This window comes from Ochotona curzoniae, unplaced genomic scaffold (assembly GCF_017591425.1).
Source record: "Ochotona curzoniae isolate NIBS_2020 unplaced genomic scaffold, NIBS_Ocur_1.0 patch433, whole genome shotgun sequence".
In the NCBI taxonomy this organism is placed as follows: Eukaryota; Metazoa; Chordata; class Mammalia; order Lagomorpha; family Ochotonidae; genus Ochotona; species Ochotona curzoniae.
This window is the reverse complement of record NW_024467010.1, coordinates 1,192,877-1,206,264: the sequence shown is the minus strand read 5'-3', so window position 1 is coordinate 1,206,264 and position 13,388 is coordinate 1,192,877. Positions and strand designations below refer to the sequence as shown.

Genomic DNA, 13,388 nt, shown 5'->3' with positions numbered 1-13,388 from the left:
AAACAAATTACAATGAAAAGGAAAGGCTATAACAGCCACCATTACTACTAGTACTGAAGTGGAATAGCTACCCTAATTTCAGGTGAAGATGAATTCAGAGCAAGCAAAGCAGACAGCACAGCAGGAGGCTGACCCTCTGCCCTATGGTGCACCCCACACAAGCACCAGCTCCCCATCAAGCTCTCTGCTGATGACCTTGGAAAACAGCGCACAACAGCCCAAGACTGGATGAAGCTCCTGGCTCCTGGATTCAATCTGGCCCAGCCTAGGCCATTGCAACAACTTGAGGAGCAGATGGAAGATTCTCTGTCTCCCCTCTAACTGTAAACTTTCACTTTCAAACAAGTAAATCTTTTAAAGTTTTTATTCATTTGGGGCCAGACAGGGTAACCTAGCGGCTGAAATCCTTGCCTTGCATGTGCTGGGATGCCATATGGGCGCCAATTCCAATCCCGGTAGTCCTGCTTCCCATCCAGCTCCCTGCTTGTGGCCTGGGAAAGCAGTCGAGGATGGCCTAAAACCTTGGGACCCTGCACCTATGTGGGAGACCCAGAAGAGACTCCTGGCTCCTGACTTTGGATCAGCTCAGCTCCAGCCGTTGCAGCCGCTTGGGGAATGAACCAATGAACGGAACATCTTCCTGTCTCTCCTCCTCTCTGTGTATGTGACTTCCCAATAAAAATTTTAAAAAAAATTTTTAAAAATTTTTAAAATTTTTAAAATTTAAAAAAAAATTCATTTGAAAGACAGAGTTTACAGAGAGATGGAGAGGGAGAAGTCTTCCAGCTGCTGGTTCGCTCCCCAAATGGTCGTCATCAGTGGGAGATGGGCTGATCTAAAGCTAGGACCTTCTTCCTAGACTCCCTTGCGAGCACAGGGGCCCAAGCACTTGTAGCATCTCCTACTGTTTTCCCAGGCTATTAGCAGAGAGCTGGCTCAAAAGTGGAACAGCCAGGACCTGAGCCAGTGTTGCAACCAGCAGCTTTACTTGATATGCCATAGCACCAGCCCTCAATACTTTTTTTTTAAAGAGAAGCAACTTTTAATCATATAACAAAAAATAATCAGGACCTAACACAGTGGCTCGACAGGCTAATCCTCCACCTGCAAGTGCCAGCATTCCAGATGGATGCCAGTTCATGCCCCAGCTGCTCCACTTCCCATCCAGCAAACTGCTTATGGCCTGGGAAAGCAATCAAGGATAACCCAAAGCCTTGGACCCTGCACCTATATGGTAGACTTGGAAGAAATTCCTGGCTCTTGGCTTCACACCCACCTAGCTCTGGTTGTTGTGGCCATTTGGGGCGTAAACCAGTGGATGGAACATGTTTCTTTTTCTCTCTATAAATCTCCCTTTCCAATATAAATACTTTTTTAAATGATCAATTTTTCCCCAAATGTGAAGCAAATGCAAGATACCGATTTTTTTAAATTGCTCAAATAGTCAAAGACCAAAATATCCCATAGAGCCTTCATATCTTTTTTGGTTTTTTTTTAAGCTTGATTTATTTGTATTGTAAAGGCAGATTTCCGAGAGCAGAGATAAAAACATCTCTTATCTGCTGGTTCGCTCCCCAAGTGGCCACAATAGCCAGAGCTGAGTCAATCTGAAGTCAGGAGCCAAACTGCAGGCCCCAAGGCTTTGGGCCATCCTCGACTGCTTTCCTAGGCCACAGGCAGGGAGCTGGAAGGGAAGTGGAGCAGCTAGGATATGAACTGGCGCCCATATGGGATCCCAGCACATGTGAGGATGTAGCTGCTAGGTTACCACGCCCGGCCCCCACATAAGCTTTCTTGCAAGTGTGGACGTAAGTAAAAGCCTGCACTGCTGATGAACTTGCAATGGATTCAGTTCCCCAGCAACAGCAACATTTTGATTTTGACATTGTTTTAGATTAAAGCAAACATCACTTGAAGATTGGACTCGGCCCGTCAGTAAGGAATGGACATGACAGAGCATCAACACATCCAAATGATGAATACAACTGTTAAACAGTGCCATAGATCCTCACAGCACAATATGAACACACTTCACAAAAGCTCATTAAGCGAAAAAACAGGATACAGGTCAAAGAGTAAATAAAATGTTACCATTTATTTACATTGAAAAAAATGTATTTTACATATACTTAAGTAAATAATCTTCCAACTAAGATACATATTTTTGCATCTATGAAACACATCTGAAATATTTCACAAAGCCTAGAGGAGATACTCCAGGGGACTGTGGAAGGAATCCTGGCAAGACAGTTTTATAATGTGCAAGAACTGCCTTTTCTCAAAACAAACTGAACACAACAGAGCCTTCAGCAATCCTCTACTCAGGATGCTTTCCAACAGAGGTAAAGACACAGACACAGGACCCTACTGCCTGATTACTTGTAATTAAGAAATACCTTTTTATCAAAACCAGAGTATTTGATTACATATGGATACAATTCTGTTTTCTATCACCAGACTTACAGAAATGCTCATGATATAGAACCACAAAAGCAAGATGTAATTGGTGTGGTGTGATCCATTAATGGAAAGGCTACCAAGAAGAGATGAGACTTCTACACTGCACACGGTAAGTGGACAAGGCTGATGCTTGTGGGTGACACGCCTTTACTTCAGATATCTTTGCAGCTAATATTCTTACAATTAAAACAAGTGGGATGTCAAAGGGAAGGGAGCAGACCTAGGACAGACAAATCTTCAGGATGTTTTGCTGTAAAGCAAAGCAGAACAGAAGGACAAAAGCTCGATGAGTGGGGATCCTCCAAAGCTTCCACCCCAGACACTCTGGGATATGGGGGAGAATCTGATAAGGTGATCAATTTGTAGTCAGGCCTGGGCTGAATCCTAGTTCTGCTTTATTCACGCAGAGACACATGTACAACTGGACACACTATTTACCTCAGAGGGTTGCTCAGAGCATGAATGGTGATAATGATGGAAAAAGCCAAAGGGGCCGAGGACAAAAAAGTGTTCTTTTTTAAATTCACAGAAGGCTACTTCAGGCTCAAATTAAGTTTCCTTTACTAAATATATACTATTTTCATTTATACAATGCTACTTGGGCACATGACTAAACATGATAAATTATGAATCAATGAAAGTGACATGGTACGCTAAATATGACACACTAATCCTTTTAAAAAAAAAATTACTGGAAAGGTAGATATACAGAGAAGGAGAGACAGAAATGCATCTGCTGATCCATTCCCCAAAGTGGCGGCAACGGCCGGAGCTGAGCCAATCAAAAGCCAGGAGCCAGGAAACTCCTCCAGGTCACCCACATGGGTGCAGGGTCCCAAGGCCTTGGGCCGTCCTCGACTACCTTCCCAGACCACAAGCAGGGAGTTGGACAGGAAGCAGGGACACCAGGATTAGAACTGGCACCCATAAGGGGTCCCAGAGTGTTCAAGTTGAGGACCTTAGCCACTAGCCAATCACACCAGGCACTGGCCCCATTCTTTAACTTGCTCAGGAATCACAAACCATTTTCCACAGCAGCTTTCCGGCAACTTAGGAGAGTTCTAATTTTCCACATCCTCATCAATACTTATTTCCTGGTTTTTCTTGTTCTTACTCTAAAAGATGGTCCTACTGGGTGTGAAATATTTCACTATGGTTTTTACTGCATTCCCCAAGTGACTAATGATGTTGAGCATCTTTCCATGTGCTTGTTAGACATTTGTAATCTTCGGGGAAACAGTATTCAAGAGGCTGGCAGGATGGCTTAATTAGCTAAATCTCTGCCTGAAAGTGCCAGCATCCCATATGGGCATTCGTTCATGTCCTGGTTGCTCCACTTCTCATCCAGCTTCCTACTTACGGCCTGGGAAAACAGCAGATGGCGGCCCCAAACCTCGGGACCTTGCATTTGCATGGGAGAACCATGGGGGCTCTTGGTTCTTGGCATCAGATCAGCTCAAGCTATGGCCACTACAGCCATTTGGGAGTGAGAGATAGCAGGTCACTCACTCCTCTTTCTGTAACTCTTCCAAATAAAAATTAATAAATAAAGTGTATTCAAGTCCAGTGCCCACTTTCTAGCTGAAGGTTTATCTATACCATGGCTGCCTGACAGTGCTGGGCCATTTCGCACACTGGGCTGTTCACAAACATTACTTTTCCCAGTGCTGGAAGCTGGGAAGACTGACGAAGGCGCAGGCTGCTCTGGGTGCGGGATGTCCATGTCGCCGTGGACAGCCATCTCCTCATTCTCCGGCAAGTGGCAGAAGCAGCACAGCTGTCACTCTCGGGCCTCTGACAAGGGCTCCGACTCCACTGCGAGCGCCCTCGCCAAGGCCCCACTGTCTCCTGAGTTCAGTGCTGGAGCACTGAGGCTCTGAACACACGAATCTTGGAGGAATAAACACTCAGATCATGCACTTATCAGAGACAGGATTTGCAAAAAATATTTTCTTCCATCTCTATACGCTGTCTTTTCAGTCCATAGTTCAGCACACAAAATTTGTGTTTTTCCCCCAGAAAGATCAATTTATGTATTTATTATCTTGTATTTGGTGCACAATCTAAAACCTGTTCCAAACTCAAAGTTATAAAGACTCCTATTTCATCTAAAATTTTTTATTTGTTTTTTGAATATTAGAGTTTTCTTAGATTTAAGCATCTTTGATCCATTCTTAATTTCTGAATATGGTAAGTGTTCAACTTAATTTTCTAATAAAAATTTTTCAAGATTTCATTTTTATTTGAAAAGCAGAGTTGCAGCAAGGTAGAAGGGTCTTCCATCCACTGGTTACTCCCTAAACAGCCATGCTACCCAGGCGGGGGACTGGGAGGAAACTCCCAGCTCCAGTCTGGCCCAGCAGCAGCTGTTGTGGCCATTTGGGCAGTGAACCTGTGCATGAAGATCTGTCTGTCCCTCTCCCTGTGTAACTGCAACTTGCAAATTAAGAGATATATCTTTAAAAACGTATGTAACGTTGCCGAGCTAAGCCTATGACTACAGCACGGGGGCAGAAGTGGTCACTGAGATGCTCAAGTCTCCATCAAGGCACCTCACTGGAGCCGTGGCTACTTAAATGCACCTGAGATGACGATGGCCCAAGCGCGTAGGTCTGCGCCACCGCTGCGGGAGACCCTGGTGGAGCCCCGGCTCCTGGCTGCAGGAGTCCTGGCAGTTTGGAGAATTTGGGGAGTGAACCAGACGACAGTCCCCAGCTTCTCCTGCTCTATCACTCTACCTTTCGAAAAGCATAATTTTTTTTTTTTAAATCAATTGCTTGAATTTGTTTTAGGGCTCTCCATTCTATTCCACCAATCTGCATGTCTATCCTTATGCCAGTTCTAACAGACTTAAATGTAACAGCTTTATAGTAAATTCTGAAATAGAAGATTGTCTTATTTGAACTTAGGTAATTCAACTCCATAGGAATTTTAACATCAGTGTTCCATTTCTTTGCAAGGAAAAAAAAAAGTGCTGTTGAGATTTTTGACAGGGATTATGCCGAATCTTTATAGATAGCTTGGAGCCGTACATATCATCTGAAAAACATTCAGAAACCAGCATTTAACCTAGTAGTTAAGATGCCCAGTTACCACACAGGAGGATTTGCTCCCTTCCTCCAACTAAATCAGTATTACAAATCCTAAGAGACAGAGATGGGCCCAGCACAGTAGCCTAGTAGCTAAAGTCCTCACCTTGCAAACGCCAGGATCCCATATGGGCACTGGTTCATATCCCAACAGCTCCACTTTTCTTTCAGCTCCCTGTGTGTGGCCTGGGGGGTGGGCAGTAGAGGATGGCCCAGGGTTTTGGGACCTGGCACCCACGTGGGAAACCCAGAAGAAGCTCCTGGCTCCTGACATTGGATCAGCTCAGCTCTGGCCACTGTGGCCACCCTTGGGAGTGAACCAGCAGATAGAAGATCTTTGTCTCTTTTTCTCTCTGTAATTCTGACTTTCCAATAAAAATACCTTTTTTTTTTTTAAAAAAAAAGGCTGAATAGATAAGTTAAAAAAAGACAGAAGTAATCGCTCATGAAACTAAGTTCTTGCCACCCCAAGGGAGCCAACACTGAGTTCCCCACACCTGACCCTACCTCGGCTCTAGTCACTTTACTTGAGGAGTGAAGTAGTGAACGGGAGCTCTTTCAACTTAAATTCAGTGAGGATGACTTAATTTTAACCTCAAAATCATAAATGCCATTATCAATCTTCATTAGGGAAAACACCATCTTGTGGCTGAGCCCAGTACATCTGCATAATGTCTGGCAAACACGAGAATGACAGGCAGGAAACCGCACAGAAACGCCGCATAACCTAACGCAACTTCCGAATACTCAAGACAAGCAGGAGTTTCCACCCCTCAGTTCAGTAGCTCTGGCAGCGAAGGATATGGAATTACATAACAGCAAATAAAAGTTAATACAACCAAAAAATAGCTGAGCATTCTTTCCTACTCAGTCTGTCCTTTCCAGAACAACTGCCAAGAAAAATGAGAAAGTGCTGCACAGGTTTTGGCTTTGTAATTTTTAACAAAACAGACCCAGGAAAGTGCCTTTCGATTCCTCCTCAGAACTCTAAAACATTAACTCAGCAGAAAATGCTAGACAGTTTCAAAAATATTCCAGGAGCGGGCCCAGCGGCTAAAGTCCTCGCCTTGAATGCTCCGAGATCCCATATGAGCGCTGCTTCTAATCCAGGCAACCCCACTTCCCATCCAGCTCCCTGCCTGTGGCCCGGGAAAGCAGTTGAGGTGGCCTAAGGCCTTGGAATCCTGCACACGCGTGGGAGACCTGGAGGAAGTTCCTGGATCGGCATAGCATCTGCCTATTGCAGTCACTTGGGGAGTGAATCATCGGACAGAAGATCTTCCTCTCTATATATATCTGACTTGGCAATAAAAAACAAATCTAATAAATAAAAGATAAATCTTCAAAAAAATTTTTTAAAAATTCCAGGAAGGCAAAGCAATGATAATCATAGCATAGTCAACCTGTGCCTTTTCCATAGCACCTTAAAAGTACATCCTGCAATGGGCTAGCAAAACAGAACCTCAACTTCAAGGACTGGTCCACTTTGTCCATGCACCTCTGCATCCATTTTCTTTTTCTGACAAACCCTATACAGTTTACCAAACACGGGGACCCTCACTTTTCGGTATGTGAAACGTTTCTGTATCTCCTGGTTTGAGCTTTTCTGGCACTGTGCTGGCTTTCTGCCTCAACTCTGGCAGGAAACATTGAAAGGACACGGACCTAGCAACACTTTTCCTGGATGGTCCTTCAACTCAGCCAGCAGGTGACTTCTGCTTACATCTGATGGGCGAATGGAAACCTCTGAGCCTCACAATGTGGTGCAGGACAAGGAGACCCTGACTCTTCACCCTAGGCCAAAGAAAAGGAAGCCCAGCAATGGATGTTTATTCTTCAAATGAAAGAACTATGCTGAGCTTCTATTCTCATCCCCTCTCACCAACTCCTGGCTCTCCATTACACTTAGCCTCAGGATTTGCTCCTTAGCTGCAGGTTAAATACAGTAGTCCTTAATCTAGAGCTCTGGGCCCAGCACAAAGATTCAACTGACTAGTCCTCTGCCTGCAAGCACTGATATCCCATATAAGCACCGGTTCATGTCCCAGCTGCTACACTTTCCATTCAGCTCCCTGCTTATGGTCTGGGAATGCAGCAGAGGATGGCCCCAAAGCCCTTGGACCCTGCACCTGCAAGGGAGACCTGGAAGAAGCTTTTTGTCTCAGATCGGCTCAGCTCTGGCTGTTGTGGCCATTTGGGGAGTGAATCAGTGGATAGAAGAGTTTTCTCTCTGTAAATCTGCCATTCCAATAAAAAAAAAATTGTTTAACTTTAAGAAAAAAAAAAACCATATAGCTCCCAGATTCATCTGAAAACCTCTCAGAAGAGATTGGAATTACTCTCTTAGGATTTATTCAGTAGCCTGACGGGTACTGCCCGGGTCTTGCAAATTTTAAAGATTCCACAGGTGACTGAGTTGATCACCTGAGTTTGAATGAAACTCCATTCTTTAAATCATACTCTTCAACTAACTCCTTTTTTAAATGACTTAGCCAGAATTTGGGTTGGGAAGAAAGGGCTTTCCTCACTCAACTTCTAAAAGATTCAAATCCTAAACAGGATTCAGGGACTCCACTTTCAATCTGAGTGGGAAAAAACACTCTGTACTTTACACACCTCTACATCACACCAGCCGTATCTATCTGTACTAATCATTAACAATTTTTTTCCCCTCAGGGACCTGCACAATGGCTCAGTTGGCTTGTCAAAGGGGTACCGGTTCATGTCCTGGCTGCTCCACTTTCCATTGGTTCCCTACTTCTGGCCTAGGAAAGCAATAGAGGACAGCCCAAATCCACAGGACCCTGCATTCACATGGGCAACCTGGAGGAAGCTCCTGGTTCCTGGTTTCGGATTGGCTCAGCTCCAGTTATTGCAGCCACCTGGGGAATGAACCAGTAGATGGAAGATTTGTCTCTCCTTTTCTGTGTAAATCTGCCTTTCCAATAAAAAATGATTCAATCTTTAAAAATATATATATATATATTATGGTAGTTTCACATCTTAAAAATCTTGCTGGTGGAGAATGACTGTCAACCCCAAGGTTAGCTAACGCCTGAGAAAGTCAACAGCTGATTCGCGAACTGCCCCTCCAGAGTAACCAACTGCCCCAGATGTAACTCCGACAAGCTAACAAGTTATCCCACTGCCCTAAATCAACCCCTGGGCAGGTAACAAGCATCCAGAAACCACCCTGAGAGCCGCAACACCTGCGCAACTATCCAAACAAGCCAGCAGTGACACGTTGACTTGGCCCTGCTGACTTTCCTGTGGAAGCCCACAGACTCTCCCTGGGGGTTCCTCTCCTGACTCAAACCTGTGACCCCACAGGGTCTGTCATGTCCCCTTTTGCTGGGAGAGGCAACCAAATTCTTCCTCCTACGACTGACCTCTCCATGTCCTCACTCAGTCACCTCTGCAACTTGAAAACCTCAAGGGCGCGGACCACCCCCACGCTTTAACGGCGCGGACCACCCCCACGCTTCTGTGAAGCAGAACCCACAGCAGGCCTCTTGGAAACCCCAACAGCATTTGAACCTCAGCATTCATATCTAATGTAGTTTTATATACAAAGCAACATTACTTATAAAAGTCAAAAAGTGGCAACCAATAAATGCAGAAATACGCCCTGTGCATGCAATGGAATATTATTCAGCCCCAAAGAGGAATGAGGTAGATCCCATGCCATAAGGATGAACCTTTAAAACATGCCTAGTGGGCCCGGCAGCGTGGCCTAGTGGCTAAAGTCCTCACCTTGAACGCTCCGGGATCCCATGTGGGTGGCAGTTCTAGTCCCGGCAGCTCCACTTCCCATCCAGCTCCCTGCTTGTGGGAAAGCAGCCGAGGACGGCCCAAAGCCTTGGGACCTGCACCCGTGTGGGAGCCCTGGAGGACGTTCCTGGCTCCTGGCTCCGAATCGGCGCAACGCCAGCCATTCCGGTCACTGGGGGATTGAATAATCGGATGGAAGATCTTCCTCTCTGTCTCTCCTCCTCTCTGTATATCTGACTTTGTAATAAAGAAATAAATAAACCTTTAAAAAACAAGCATGCTTAGTAAAAACCAAACAAAGCTGCACACGGAGCAAGCCCGATAATAAAACACAGAGCATGAAAACCCATAGAAAAGGCAAGGAGACGGCGAAGAGTGACTGCTAACAGGAATCAGCTGTTTCGATTTAGGGTTATTATTAAAAAGTCTGGAGTTAGATGGTGATGACAGTCATGTAATCTTATAAACTACTCAGAAACCAGCTTAGTGTGTACAAGAGTTAATTCCACACCATGAGAATTATACCTTAAAAAGCCAACGAAGCGTTTCTATTCCGCCGCACTTCTCCAGGACGCCAAGGCCCCGGCGACAATCCTCGAAGTCTGCAACACCTCACTGCTCCCCTGACGCGCCCTCGGCTGCCGCCTCACTTCGCACCCAGACCACCTCGGTCACCTCAACAGGGTCTGGGCAGTCAGGCTGGCCGCCGGCGCCACAGCCCTCTCACCTCCAGCAACTCGGCAGGCGTCGGCCCGAGCGGCGCGGCTCCCTGCTGCCCGTGCTCCACGCCTTCGGGAAGCGGGTCCGCGGCCTGGGCTCCCTCAACAACCTCCTCCCTCGGCTTACTCCCGTGTGCGCCACACAGGTTAGAAGCAGGTCGCTGTTATGCCCCAAATGTTTTCGGAGCGTATGAAGTGGAGTGGAAACAGCCTTTGTCTTAAACTCGGTCGCCGCCGCAATTCCCGCGCCCTCTGCCTCGACGCTCGCCTGCCCGTACCTCGCCGCAGTTTCCCGCCACACACCACTTCCGCCTCGCCCCTCCTCGCGCCACCCGGATACGCCAAGGCCGCCCGGAAGACGGGAGGCAGGATCTGCGCCTGCGCGCCCGCGCCCTGGGCGGGCTCGTCAGGCGGCGCATGCGCAGGCATGAGCGTTCCCGTTGAGAAGGTGCCGCGGCGCGCGGGAGGTAGGAGGAGTCGGTGTTGAGGGATGGCACCCGCGTACCGGAGGTCCTGTCACGGCGGGCCGGCCTTACCTTCCTGAGGGAGAAGGGCCCTGCTCGCCCGCCTGCTTCCTTCCCTGATCCGCTGGCCTTAGCAGGCCTGCAGCCGTGTCACCTCAGGCAGGAGGCGCTTTGTGGGGAGACTGGCGGGGTGCCCCCCAGAGGAGATCAGGGCGGCGATCGGGAGCCTCCGCCTGGCCGTGGAGTCCTTAGCGTCCTTGGCAATCCTTTCCCAGGTAGATTCTCTGACCTCCCTTTCCGAAGGAAGACACCTTGAGGGAAGCAGGAGGGTCCGGCCCACACCAATTCATTCATTCAGTTAGGTAATAAGTTGTGGAGGCCCAAGACCCCTACTATCTGGAAATAAGTGTTTTAGGAGTCGTGTGTCACTCGGAGATGGGACCTGTCCTCTCACATCAACTGATGTCGCTGCAGCACAGTCTTGGGGCGGAGTTTTCCTGGCTGTCCCTCACATCCAAGGGGATAAAGCTGCGTTGGCTTAGCCTGGCACTCCAGGTCCTGGCAAACTGCCCCCTGCTTCCTCCTGCAGCTTCTTAGCCCTCCACTTGACTGTTCACTCTGGGGAAATCAAACTTCGCAGTTCAGGAATTCAACAAATAGCTGTTGCACACTTGGCGGAAGTCCAAAGAGAAGCCTCACAGAGGTTAGTCAGTGTCCTGAAGCCGTGCACCCAGGGGAGAAGGGATGGTCTGTGAGTGGAAAGGTAAGAGCCGGCCTGCCAGGGTTGGCTCCCAGTCTTGCCTGCCCCTTCAAAAGCTGTGAGAACTTGAACTGTTTTTCAAATAGGTTCAATACTTGAAAAGCAGCTGGAACAATGCCTGGCAGGCAGGAGGCATGCAGTTATTGCGACAATGACATATGTCTGTAACCTATGGTAGGCGCCATTGTGAAGCCAGTGAGCGCTGGTTGGCAGCCGTGGGTGAGGGTGCGCCTAAGGGAAGGGAAAGCCCTCCTCCGAGGAGGCGTGGAAGATGAGGCGCACCAGGCAGACATAGCAGGTTCTGGGTCTGTCCGCCCCGCTGCGGATTGCTGCATGATTGGCGGTTTCCTAGGTGTTTGAGTTTGGATAGCTGTTACAGGCCAAGTGGCCTTGGCTCCCTTGCAGTTGCTGATAGAACCTCTGCAGGACTGGGAGCTGGGAAGATGGCTTCCCTAGATTTAGGAAGTCATCCTGTTTTCTGTGGCAGTTGCCCTTCATGAAATTTGTTTCTCGAATTTCAGTAAAAACCCTCCTAAAATGCACATTTTTTCTGCCTATGGGAGAACATGCTTCAGTAGGTTTTAACATCCCTCTTTTGTGTTCCTGTGGGATGATGAGATTGTTACTGGAGGCTGTCTATTGTTACCCTGAAGATTCTTCCCATAACCCTATGTATATTTGTACCTTCTTTGGGAAATAAATGACATACAATGATACTGTTTAATTGCACTTCAACATTTTTGGTTTTCCACAGGTGTGAAATTAAATACACCAAATCTGTTTTATCACCATGGAGATTCTGAAGAGCTGTATGAGTATCCAGATCATATATATTCTATTTCAGAGGCATCAATTTGACCACAAAAAGCCTATCGGTTATGACTTTTTATAGAAAGAAGCTTTAACTGTGTTGTTTAACCACAGGCCATAAAGACATTTGCATCATTCTGTAGAGCAAAGCAATACTTTGTTTAACTGCGAGCTCTCCACGCGTCTCTGTGAGAAGCAGAACTCTCAATGAAGCTGTGGGTGTGAGTGAGCCTCAGGGAGGCTCACACAGGGGCCGCTTGCTCCTCTGTGCACCTGCCCCTGATCAGCCCCCGCTCCTTGAAGACCAACTTGAAAGCCTTAAGGCTAGTCAGGCAATGGATGAGTCCGATGACGATTTTAGAGAACTCTGTGCCAGCTTTTTCCAAAGGGTGAAAAAAACAGCAATCAAGGAAGTATCTGGAGACAAGACACTGAAGGGCCGCAGTGGCACTCGGATAAACAAACTGAAAAAGACCAAACCTACGGTCCCCAAGACAAAGACCCTTCCAGGCCCTGGAGAAAAGAAACCTCATTCTGGCAACCAGGCCCCTGGGGCTGAAACAAGAAGGGAAACCACAGAGCAACAAAGTGAGCTGGCTGTCGCTGCCAATGGGGAGGGAGATGTGCTTGCCCCTGGTGCTGATCATCCTGGGCTCTGCGAGAGAGCACAGGACACCCCAACGGGTAAGCCAACAAGAGCAACCTTTGCAGGGAGGAAACCGGGGGCTGGGGAGCTCTGGAAACAACCTGGGAGTGAATGCTGGCCCTGGGTGGGCCATCCATCATCGTCAGCATCTGGCCCCTATAGCCACCCAAGTGTAGGAGGAAAATATCAGAGGGAAAAAATCACTGCACTGAACAGGCACAGGCTTTTCTCCTTGTCATCATCTAAATAATACAGTTTTTAAAGTTATTTATATAGCGTTCACATTGTATTAGGATTAATAAATAGAGAAAATATAAAGCATCTGGGAGGATATGTATAGGTCATGAGCAAATACCATACCATTTTATAAAGGAGATTTGAGATTCTGTGGATTTGGGGGATCCTGAGGGGTAGGAGGTGTGCTGGGAAGTTTCCCAACGATCCTGGGGACTGATGGCACTCCACACCGCTGTTGGGTGAGAAAAACAGCCGTGGACACTGCGTAATGAGCGGGTTTGGCCTTGTGCTGTTTACTAAAATAACCGTCTAGTCCTGGGACTGTTAAAAATAGAAATGTGGGAATTGTCCACCTGATAATGTTTGGGACCTCTGCTTTTTGATAATTTCCACAGATTGTTTATCAATTTTGTGGTTCACATGAATTACACA

The 13,388-nt window shown here is 47.1% G+C and overlaps 1 long non-coding RNA gene across 1 annotated transcript in view; it reads right to left on the bottom strand.

Annotated features, from left to right (window-relative positions):
- LOC121167819 overlaps window positions 1-10,341 on the bottom strand; it is a 35,028-nt gene extending 24,687 nt beyond the window's left edge. Inside the window, exon 1 of the long non-coding RNA XR_005885652.1 lies at window positions 10,318-10,341. This is a non-coding gene — a long non-coding RNA (uncharacterized LOC121167819). The remainder of the gene's footprint in view (window positions 1-10,317) is intronic.
- Window positions 10,342-13,388: the final 3,047 nt, after the last annotated feature.